This window comes from Ixodes scapularis, unplaced genomic scaffold (assembly GCF_016920785.2).
Source record: "Ixodes scapularis isolate PalLabHiFi unplaced genomic scaffold, ASM1692078v2 PGA_scaffold1__304_contigs__length_218370807, whole genome shotgun sequence".
In the NCBI taxonomy this organism is placed as follows: Eukaryota; Metazoa; Arthropoda; class Arachnida; order Ixodida; family Ixodidae; genus Ixodes; species Ixodes scapularis.
The window spans coordinates 186637465-186648898 of NW_024609846.1; the positions used below are offsets into that span (position 1 = coordinate 186637465).

The following is an 11434-nucleotide window of genomic DNA, read 5'->3' on the forward strand; positions in this document are numbered from 1 at the left end:
ATCCCTTATATATCGTATTTATTTATTTATTCTTTGTTTTTTTTCACAGTAGTGTTTTTCATTATCTTCACCTAACAGCCTCTCAACTACTGTCCACGCTTCCGCGTTAACATCGACCATGGAACTACTACAGATTGGTTTTATACTAGCAGTTAAATGAAACTCAAAACAACGAGGCTCACCCCGGCCGTACAAAACTTTTTTTTCTTTTTTATTTCAAATTGCTCAACTTATTGAAAAGGCTACATTTGAGCAACATGTTTTTCTGTCTTGATAGTCTTAAGTTATAGCGCTCCAGCTAAATGACCTCAAATCTGTCTCAAAAACAAATAAACAATATCTGATTTCCCTTTCTTTTTTTATGCGGTTGACCTGTTATGCTTTAGTAACCCACAAAGGTGCGCTCGAATCGGGCAACCTTGATTTCCATCAAACAACAAAGGACAAAAACAAACTAACAAAAATAGTCAACCAAGAAACGCGTGACAAAAAATACTAAAGTACTGGATAAGAAATAAGCCGAGAGCGAGTGAGAGAGAGAGAGAGAGAGAGGTGGCGTGAGAGAAGCAGGGGAGGTTGTTCTAGCGGGAATGCTGAACTGGTTCCCCAAGCGAGAGCGAGTGGATTTCATTTCAATGAGGGATTGAAGCGACCGAGTGAAAAAGATACAAACAAAAAACAAAGATGTCACGAACGGCAGCCGCGCAAGACAAGGCACAATACGTTGCGGTGTACTGCCGGGGCAGGTAAAAATCTAATAGTGCACGTCTTTTCTTTGCTGCGGTTATCTATTTTAAAAGCACGCGAATTCAAGAGGGGGGCTTAGGAAATGAAACTTGCGTGCTTTCTCTTCTATTCAGATATACCTGCTGCACACCTTTTTAGTATTTCGGTTGTTCAAAACAGCCCTTTTGTGTGTGTGTGTGTGTGCGGGTGAACGAACATCTACATTTCGAAGTGAAGAGGAGAGCGCTGGTGTTGTTAGTAAAATGCATGAAGGCTTTTCTTTTCCACTCTTTTTGTTCAAACAAGAATAACATTTTCGTCCGAGTATATTTCGAGCGTGTAATAAAGTAAACTGGCGAGCTGTTTGCGCAGATGTGGTGGCAGCTAACGGCTAACAGAAACGCGGTGCTTTCTGCAGCAAAGCAATTGGGAAAACGTGGAACATGCAATCCCTTTTTTTTAGAAATGCCGGCATGCTCTTTTACCCCCGAATAAGCTCGGTTACATTTATAATTTATCGTACTCTAATAAAGCTTTGAGAGCAATTTTAATAGGAAGAAAGGTTGTGTTACACACACGTGTTTCTGTAAGAGATTTGTCTTTTTTAAACTAGTGAACACTACAGACTACATATTTGATAAGTGAAGCCTCTTCCAGTAACGCTTGTCTAATAAAGTATATGTTTCTTTTGCAAATTTGTCTGGACGTTCATAACCTTCTTAATGAAAACTATTTTTAAGAAGAGTGCGTTCGACTGTTAAATATAACACGCGAGCGGTGGCCGAAAATGATTTCACCTCCGCCTAACGATTAAAGCTATGTCTCTGCAGGCAATAAAGCGGCTATTTCTGAGAATGTCGACACTCCCTGATAAAGTTGCTGGACCTTCTGGTTTTGTTTTTGTTCACATCACCTCACCTCACCTCGGCTAATTCGTTTAGCGTTTGATTAGGATTGTATTGGTTTTAAGGCCAAGGATGTTATCATCCTTGACGTGAAGATGCGGTGTGGCAGTGATATCTCATATTTACAAATGAAGAACAATCTATGATAAAATCAAACTTAGGGTGTAGGGATCGCGGCCATGAGGGGGCCGGTCATGTGCCCGCGGATTCCAAGAGAGAAGAAGACGAGGATGGCACGGAGCAGAGCTCGGATGTCGAGCTAGAGGTTGGTCGGCTACAGAACGTAGAAAGGACATGGCGATGCCTCCAAATCGTCCGACTGTGAGGGATTAAATCCTTCGTACCTTGCGTTGTGAGGCCTTCTTTGGGGCGGTCAAGGCGGGGCTTGATTGGGCGTTGGCTAAAGTGGGCACCCATAAATGTACACACAACAAAGAAAAAGTCAATAGGCAACGTTTCTTTACTCTTCTCGCCTAAACAAGCATTAGTTGTCGCACTCCTACTGGGAATGTAACAGGAGAAAAGAACACTTATGGGAGCATATGTCTCTGGTGGTTTGCCGGTCGATTTTGCGTGTTATGGTAAGAGCTGATCTCAGATATTGCATTCATTCTAATCAGCTTAAAACGTACACACAAATTTTATTTCAAACTTTCATTTCATTGTGACTCCAAATATTTCCGAAGGTTAATAAAACACATAACAGGAGTCCCATTTTGCTTTAGTATTCTTGAAGTTTTACAAAACACAATATCATGAATAAAAAAGAAAAATAAAACAGAGTAAAATCTTCCCTTGGTCTAATCAACGAAACTAATGGTTACATGCTTCGAGACCGATTTTGCCAAAGAAGACCTTCGGTGCCCGCTCTTCAGACTCCTGGTCAGAACAAGCTGTCTAATGTTCATTCGCCTGCTCAAGGTTTCAATTTTTATCACAGTCAAGGGGCTTGGTTTGCAATGCTTATTCACGACTCCAGCGACCTATAGGGGACGCCACTATCGGGCAAATATGGTGGTTGAATCCGGGTCGTGCCGTGCCATGTGCCAGCTGAACGCACAACGCTGGGGCACCAGCAAGTAAGCATTTGACTCAAAATTGATTCCCCCTCGTTTTATCTTCCACGTTTCGAACCTGCGGCGATGTGTTGGCGTAAGCGAACTTCCAGAGGCTTGACTTTCTTCTGGGAAACGAAGAACTGATGAACGTTGATAAACGCAGAATCTCTGGCTCACGCGGCTACATAGGTCACGTGCAGAGCAACCTGGGTCACAAGGCGATACTACGGTTACGACACAGTCACCAGTAGAACTGTTCTGTCGCGCAAACCACCGACAGCATGGAAACACGGAAGCCAGAAGAGACGAGCAGAAATCGCGAAGGGACCTGTTCCGGCCAGTTCAGTGTTTTCCCGCTAGGTGTTGTTCGTTTTGCTGGAGACGGTCGTTTGCGAGTTACAGAACGGATTTCGGAAACAAAGAAGTTTGGAGGACAATATATTTTCTCTAACACAGTGCATAGAAATAACGCAAAAAGAAAACCGACAGCTCTGGATTTCATTTCTGGATATCAAGGGTGCCTATGACAATGCGAACCAAAGGAACCTGTGGGACATAGTGGAGAGCTTAAACCTAGATGAAGGACTAACAACAATGTAAAGGAACATTTACAAAGAGAGTAAGGTGATCATAACAGGGGAAGGAAGAACAACGGTTAAAATGGAGATAAGAAGAGGCCTTAGGCAGGGGTGCCCGTTACCGCCTTTGCTGTTTATGTTGCTGTTACAGCGGGCGATCCAGACACGTGTGCTTCTGCCCGAGTCTCATCTATCCTCTGTACTTGCAGAATCTGGACCTTGCAACGGCGATCGGTGAAAGTTATCGGCTGTGCCGCAGCGCTTCCTTCAAGCTGCAAGTCATCACGGCGCCTTTTTTAGAGCGCAGCTCTTAGGGGCCCGTTCCCGGCTTGAGCGGCGTCGGCGTCGGCGTTGGCGTCGGCGTAACCAAGGTCACCCCAAGGTCATCCCAAGGTCACGTGGCCCCCAAGGTCACCCTAAGGTCACGTGACCCCCAGAGGTCACGTGACCCCTCCCCCAGGGTCACGTGACCCCCAAGGTCACGTGACCCTGGGTGTCACGTGACCCCCAAGGTCACGTGACACCCAAAGTCACGTGACCCCCCCCCCCCCCGAGGTCACGTGACCCCCTCGCCGAGGTCACGTGACCTCCCCGATGACGTCATCGTCACTGATGACGTCACCGGCATCCACATCGTCATCGTCATCATCACTGATGACGTCATCAGTGACGTCACTGATGACCTCACCGGCATCCGTATCGTCATCATCACTGATGACGTCATCAGTTACGCCACTGATGACGTCACCGGCATCCGCATCGTCATCGTCATCGTCGCGGATTACGTCATCAGTGACGCCACTGATGACGTCATCGACATCCGCATCGTCATCGTCATCATCGCTGACGACGTCATCGGAGTTCGCATCGTCATCGTCACTGATGACGTCACCGGCATCCGCATCGTCATCGTCATCATCACGGATGACGTCATCAGTGACGTCACTGATGACATCATCGGCATCGTCACGTGACCTTCCAAGGTCACGTGACCCCCAAGGTCACGTGACCCCCCCCAGGTCACTTCACCCCCAGTACCCTTCCCTCCTCCTCCTCAAGAGCTGCGCTCTAATTCGGTGTTACAGGGAGTTGTAAACGGCTTTCACTTTTTTTAAGCAAACACCGCGGTCCTATCTGCCCGTTTTACATCTGTGGCGTCTGCACTCTTGAGTGGAAGTCTGCGCCGCATTTCCGGTTACGTCCGTCTTTCCGGGACTTGAGCCTATATAAGAAAGTGCTCGGCGTGGTCTACCCCATTACAGCGGGCGATCCAGACACGTGTGCTTCTGCCCGAGTCTCATCTATCTTCTGTACTTGCAGAATCTGGACCTTGCAACGGCGATCGGTGAAAGTTATCGGCTGTGCCGCAGCGCTTCCTTCAAGCTGCAAGTCATCACGGCGCCTTTTTTTAACCAATCACCGTGGTCCTATCTGCCCGCTTTACATCTGTGGCGTCTGCACTCTTGAGTGGAAGTCTGCGCCGCATTTCCGGTGACGTCCGCCTTTCCGGGACTTGAGCCTATATAAGAAAGTGCTCGGCGTGGTCTACCCCATTACAGCGGGCGATCCAGACACGTGTGCTTCTGCCCGAGTCTCATCTATCTTCTGTACTTGCAGGTGGGTACAGTGATTGGTTTTTGAATTTATTATTTTGTGGTTGTCTGGATCGCCCAGCTGTTGTTTGTTTTTATTATTTTGTGGTTGTGTGGATCGCCCAGCTGTTGTTTGTTTTTATTATTTTGTGGTTGTCTGGATCGCCCAGCTGTTGTTTGTTTGTGTTGCTTGTAGTTAACATGGCAGAAAAGCAACCTTCAACCGTAAAGGAAGTAGTGAAGATCCTAGCCGAGGTTTCTACTAAACTGGATGATATGAACACTAAACTAAGCCATGAAATTAATACCATGAACACAAAATTAGGGACAGAACTGGAGGGTGTAAATCGTTCTATGGACTTTATGAATAAAAATTTCGAGGATTTCAAAAAAGACCTTGCTGCCGCAGCCAAGGAGATTAAAGAACTGAGAGCTGAACAGGATGCTCTAAAAGTTGAAAACAAACGGCTTGCTGACGAGCTTTGTACGGTAAAAAAGGAGCTTCTTGACCTCAAACAGTACAGTCGAACAAATAATTTGGAAATCAAGGGACTCCCACAGAACCCAAACGAAGACCTTGAAACTCTCGTCGCTAAGCTCGCTGGTTGTGCAGGGGTTCAGGTGTGCCCCGCTAACATTGATGTTCTGCATCGTGTACCTTCGGAAACCCAAGGGGTACGAAGTGTGATTGTAAAGTTTGTGCGACGTAGTGTCAGAGATGAAGTCTTGTCAAAGGCGAAAATACGAAGGCTTACGAGCGCTGACCTTGGTTTTGAGACCTCTGTGCCAGTTTATATAAACGAACATTTATGTCTCGAAAACAAAATCTTGTTGAGCAAAGCGATCCGCTGCAAAAAGGAAAAGGGATGGAAGTTTGCCTGGGTGTAGCAGAGCAGAATTGTCATGCAAAAAAATGAGACTAGCGACGTCATTTTGATAACTAGTGAAGACCTTTCCAAGATTGCGTAGAAGGAATTAGTTTTTTATTTTTTTCTTCTTTTTTTATGTCTGAGAACGTTTTTACGCTCCTCGAATTGTATGATTTTCTGGAAGAAAAGCATTCCTTATCAGATACGTTTCTTCATATGAATACTATATCAATAAAAAGCAAGCATGATGAGTTGCATAATCTGTTTCATGAATTCGGACCGCACTTAAGTGTTATCATGTTTTCCGAGACGTGGTATACAAGCAGTACAGATTATTTCACTTTGCCCGATTACAATCATATCAGCGTTGATAGAGCTGGAAAAAGAGGCGGTGGTGTCGTTATGTTACTGAAGAAGTATGAGGTACGAAATATTAAAGCAGTTTTCAATAATCACCGAATGGTATGAAATTTTGACTGTTCTTGTTAATGACACTATATTTTCCGTAGTTTATCGTCCCCCAAGTGCTGCCTTTTCGCCTTTTTTTCAATGTTTTGAAGAGCTCTGTGGATTTGCAAATGATCATAACTATAGATCTTACATCGCTGGTGACTTTAACATTGATTTGTTTACTGATAGTAACTTGCAATTTGCGTTTACAACTCAGTTTCAATCCTTTGGTTTTTCTAATCTTATCAAGAACCCTACAAGAGTAACAAGTACAAGAGCTTCTCTTCTTGACTTATTTATTACAAACCACGAACATTCCGTACTCTCTGCCGGCGTCATTTCATCAGATATCAGCGATCACCTTCAAATTTTTATATCGGTAGAAAAGCGTCAGTTTAGACAACGTTACCTTAGCTCGACGATTACATACCAACCTATTACGCAGCGCCAGTTAGATGCTTTCCGCCATGAAATTGAGCATACAAATTGGTCTATTATTTTTGAAAGTCCATCGGTAGATGATGCTTATAATTCTTTTTTGGACTTATATATTCGAATATATGGCAAATATTTTCCATTTAAAACCGTAAAACCCTCCAAAAACTTTCGCAAACCTTGGGTTACACCTAAACTTCTTACTATGATTCGCACGAAAAACAACTTATATGGTCAGTTTTTTAAATCTAAGGAAACCTCGAAACTTGAGATTTTTAAGAAATATAGAAACAAACTAACAAGCATGCTGTAACAAGCGAAGAAAGATTATTACATTAATATGTTTAATATCGATGATATACGTCAAAGTGACGTGATGCGGCAAAGACTCAAAACATTGCTTAACTACAAACCACAGGTTTTTATGCCAGTTGAAATTAATATAGATGGTTGTATAATGTCGGGGACGGATATGGTGAATGCTTTTAATAACTACTTTGTAAATCATAATACATCTCCTGTTTCTACTACTACTATAAATAATGCACTTCAGTGCATACCTTCACCCTTGCCTAATTCTATATTTTTTTCCTGCTGATGTATCCGAAGTCTATACTATATTTATGAGCCTAAACAATAGTAGAAGTATTGATGCATACAATATGCAAATAAAACCAGCAAAGTATGTTCTAGATATCCTAGCACCATACCTAACTTATATATTCAATCTTGCACTTGAGTCCGGTGAGTTTTCTATCAAAATGCAGATTGCCAAAGTTAGTGTACTACATAAAGGTGGTGATTTAAATAATATTAACAATTTTAGACCAATTTCCATACTTCCAGTATTTTCTAAACCACTCGAAAAAATAGTTTCAAATAGAATTGTCTCTCATCTTGAGAAATACCTTTTAATTACAAGTTCTCAATTTGGTTTCCGTAAAAGTTATTCTACTGAGTTAGCATTATTAAAACAAAAAGAAATAATATTAAGAGCATTAGATAATCACTTATTAACAGTCGGTATATATTTAGATTTCTCTAAGGCCTTCGACACAATAAATCAAAATGTCCTCATAGCAAAATTAGAATACTATGGCATTCGTGGGAAAACATTAAGTTTGTTACAATCTTACTTACAGGATCGTACCCAGTTCCTGTCTATATTTAACTTTAAATCTGATATTTCAAAAATAACAAATGGTGTACCCCAAAGCAGCATTTTAGGCCCCCTACTTTTTATACTTTATATTAACGATATTGTGAATGTAAATCGTGATCTAAAAGTTGAGTTCATTATATATGCTGATGACACTAGCATCTTCTTTTCCGATAAAGATATCCGTACTCAAGTAACTAAATGTAATAGCGTTCTTAATCGTGTAGAGAAATGGACAAAAAATATTCACCTTAAGTTAAATTCGAAAAAAACCAAAGCCATTAATAAAAGTCAACATGCTACAGTTATAATCCCAAACCCACTGATTTTGAACAATAAAGAAATTGAATTTGTCGACACTATTAAGACTTTGGGTGTTTGGTTTACAATTAGTATGTCTTGGAACAAACATGTTGATAATCTTTCGTCTAAATTGTCAAAAACAGTGGGGTTGCTAACCAAGTTTAAATCATTGCTACCTCGTTGTGTTAAGCTCCAACTTTACAATGATTTGGTATATTCCCAACTTAATTATTGTCATCTAGTTTGGGGAAATACCACAAAACAAATATAAATAAACTACATATTTTGCAAAAGAAAGCTCTGCGTGCTATTGCCAATGTTGCATACTATGATCATACTGAACACTTGTTCTCATTGTTTAATATAAAACCAATTTCAAATATTTACAGGTCCCGGCTTCTTGTGGTGTACAAGAAGTCTATGCAGTTTAAAAACAAAGTTTTTGATGAATTATGTAACCTAGTCCTTTTCACTTCCTCATATCAACTCCGCCCTAAAAAAATGGTTTGTTTCGCCATCACATACATTATATTATAACTACACGCTAAATTACCAATTAACTACTTTATTAAATTAATTATTTTTAAAAGGTGTTGATATTTATGCAATCACGCTGGCAGAGGTACGAGGACAATTTTAGGGTTGTTTTCTTAAGTACGGCTAAGGCATACGGATCACCGTACCATTGTATACCACAATGAATGTATTAATTTATTTTTCTCTTGTTTTTGTTTGATCTATGTCTGTACATTGAAAATAGTGTTCTTTCTCTCAATGTAACTCTTTTGTTCGTTTTTGAAATTGCTTAGGAACCGCCTGCTGTAAAGTGGGCCAGGACCTCCGTCAAGCTGCTGCAGCAGCTTTTTGTCTTGGTCCCCCGTTTCAGTGATGAAACAAAATAAACATTTATTATTATTGTATTTGAGAGGATTGGAGGATAGACTAGAGAAAAGTGGGCTTTGATTCGACCTTTCGTACAGTAAGCTAGGCCAAAATATTCAGCAATCTTTACCGGCATTGATGTATGCGGGAGATATCGTACTAATGGCTAACAACAGGACAAAGTTGTAGTAATTAATGGGCATCTGTGGTAGGCAAGGAGAGGAATTAGGTTTAGAATTCAGTAGTGAAAAATCAGCAGTCATGATTTTTATCGATAATGAAGTTGAGAGGCTCAAGATACAGAATATTACAGTTGAGAGAGCTAGTAAATGCAAGTATCTAGGAATATGAATATGTGATGGTGCAGAATATCTCATTTAGCATGAAAAGTATACAATAGGTAAGGGCAACAGAAATGCAGCTGCAATGAAAAATAGAGCACTTTGGAATTACAACAGGTATGAGGTGGTGAGAGAAATTCGGAAAGGGGTCATGGTGCCTGGCTTGACTTTTGGAAACGCAGTGCTATGCATGAAATCCAAAGTGCATGCAAGACTAGAAATAAAACAGCGCGGAGTAGGTAGGCTGGCTTTGGGGGCACATTGCAAAACGCCAAATCAGGGAGTACAATGAGACATGGGATGGGCATCATTTGAGAGCAGGGAAGCTGTGAGAACGATAGCATTTGAGGATCGATTGAGGCAAATGGATAGGGAGATATGGGCACAAAAGGTTTTCAGCTATTTATACATGAGGAGTATAGACACAAAGTGGAGACAGCGCACTACGAAATTAAGAGGAAAGTTTTTACGCTATAGTGGAGTTACGGAAGAGCAGGTCTCAGTTAAGAAGAAAGTTAAAGCAAGAAAGGAATCGGTGGCTAGAGGGAATGCTGACAAAAACGGCTCTGGAAAGCTATAGATTAAAACAAAACAGTTATTGCCAAAGAAGACATTTATGACGATTCTAGGGCAAGCTCATGGTTGTTTGAGGCGAGGACGGGTGTTGTGCGGACCAGAACATACAGAGCGAAGTACCAGGAAATGGATACAGTGTGCACTGCTTGTGGAAAGGAGGACGAAAAGGCTGAGCACTCGATACTCTACTGTAAAGGGCTTCACCCTATGCCTCCCGAAGACAACATAGATGTAATAAAATCATTGGGTTTTAGAGACAGCGAAGGAAGAGTGGATTTCAAGACAGTCGACATTACCAAGCAAAGATTAAGTGAACGGTGGCAGAAAGCGAGAAAAAACTAGGTATTTTCTAATTAACTGATGGCAAGAAGGTTTTATAGCTTCACTTTCTTTGCAGTGCGGAGTGAATATAGTTTTCACATTTAAATATTTTAAGCTTAAATGGTAAAACAAAATGGCTAGGTGGCGTAAGCTACCACCCGATCCAAAGGGCTCAGCCTGATTCATCCATCCATCCATCCATCGCGAATTGCGGAGGAGATCGAACGGTGGCGCTGACTAGCGGCCGCCGTCGGAACTATTCTGCGGGGATAACAACCCCGCTGCTAGTATTCATTCAGCCATGGAAGACGAAGACTTGAGGCGCGTGAAAGGTATGCGGGTAATAATTATCTGCTCGAAAAGCATCTGCGTAGGGGTAGCAAGTCCCTGCTTCTCTCACATTGCTTTAAATGTCGCCGCATTCTCGTTGGAAGCAAAAACCAACCCACGCGAAGGCGCTCGCGATCGGCCGCATCGCTCCGGCTGCTCGCGCCAGGTCCTGCGTGACTGACGCGTTATGGCGATGTTTGTGCGCTGCCTAGGTTGGAGAAACCGTATTCACGAAACACACGCACTGCTTCTCAGTGTCCCTGTCTTTTGCTACGACCATCAGTCACATCGGCGAGAGCAAGAGGTGCCTCGTTGAAGGCGAGGACGTGCTGAAATGTGGTCATGTAATCGAGCGCGCCGTTGCCCCGAAGAACTTTTCACTAAAACATCAACCAAAATAGTCATCACATTACGTTTTTCTTGAAATGCCAAAATACAGAACACACTGGTGAACTTTATAATGTACAATGTGGATAATTAGACTGAATATTGGCATTAAACGTTACACGTTGTCTTTTTGAGTTAAATTTATCGGTTATTTAAAGATGCACGGTTCACAATGAAATATCAATGAGTTCCGCACGACGATGACTTAGTCATACGCACATTTGCATTGCTCAATTGAAATTATAGGAATCTCAAAATGATTCACGAAATTGCGTAAATATCACAATATCGAACTGAAACTGCTACCTAATATGTTCCAGTGTAAAAGCTCGCCTGGAATAAAACAGTGATCAAATGATAGTAGCATTTCTCGGTGGCTTCCGAAGCCTCACGACCAGGTCGTGTGATTGCTCAGAAGATTCTCCGACGGAACGGCGTTGCGCATCAAGAACCTTTTGTTGTGCACTGTTATGAAATAGAGTGGGGATATTTTTCAAACAGCCGGCACAACCACTCAGGAAA

The 11434-nt window shown here is 42.1% G+C and overlaps 1 pseudogene; it reads left to right on the forward strand.

The window, feature by feature from the left end:
* Positions 1-5060: 5060 nt before the first annotated feature.
* Positions 5061-5828, forward strand: LOC120850676 (annotated as a pseudogene).
* The last annotated feature ends 5606 nt before the right edge of the window (positions 5829-11434 follow it).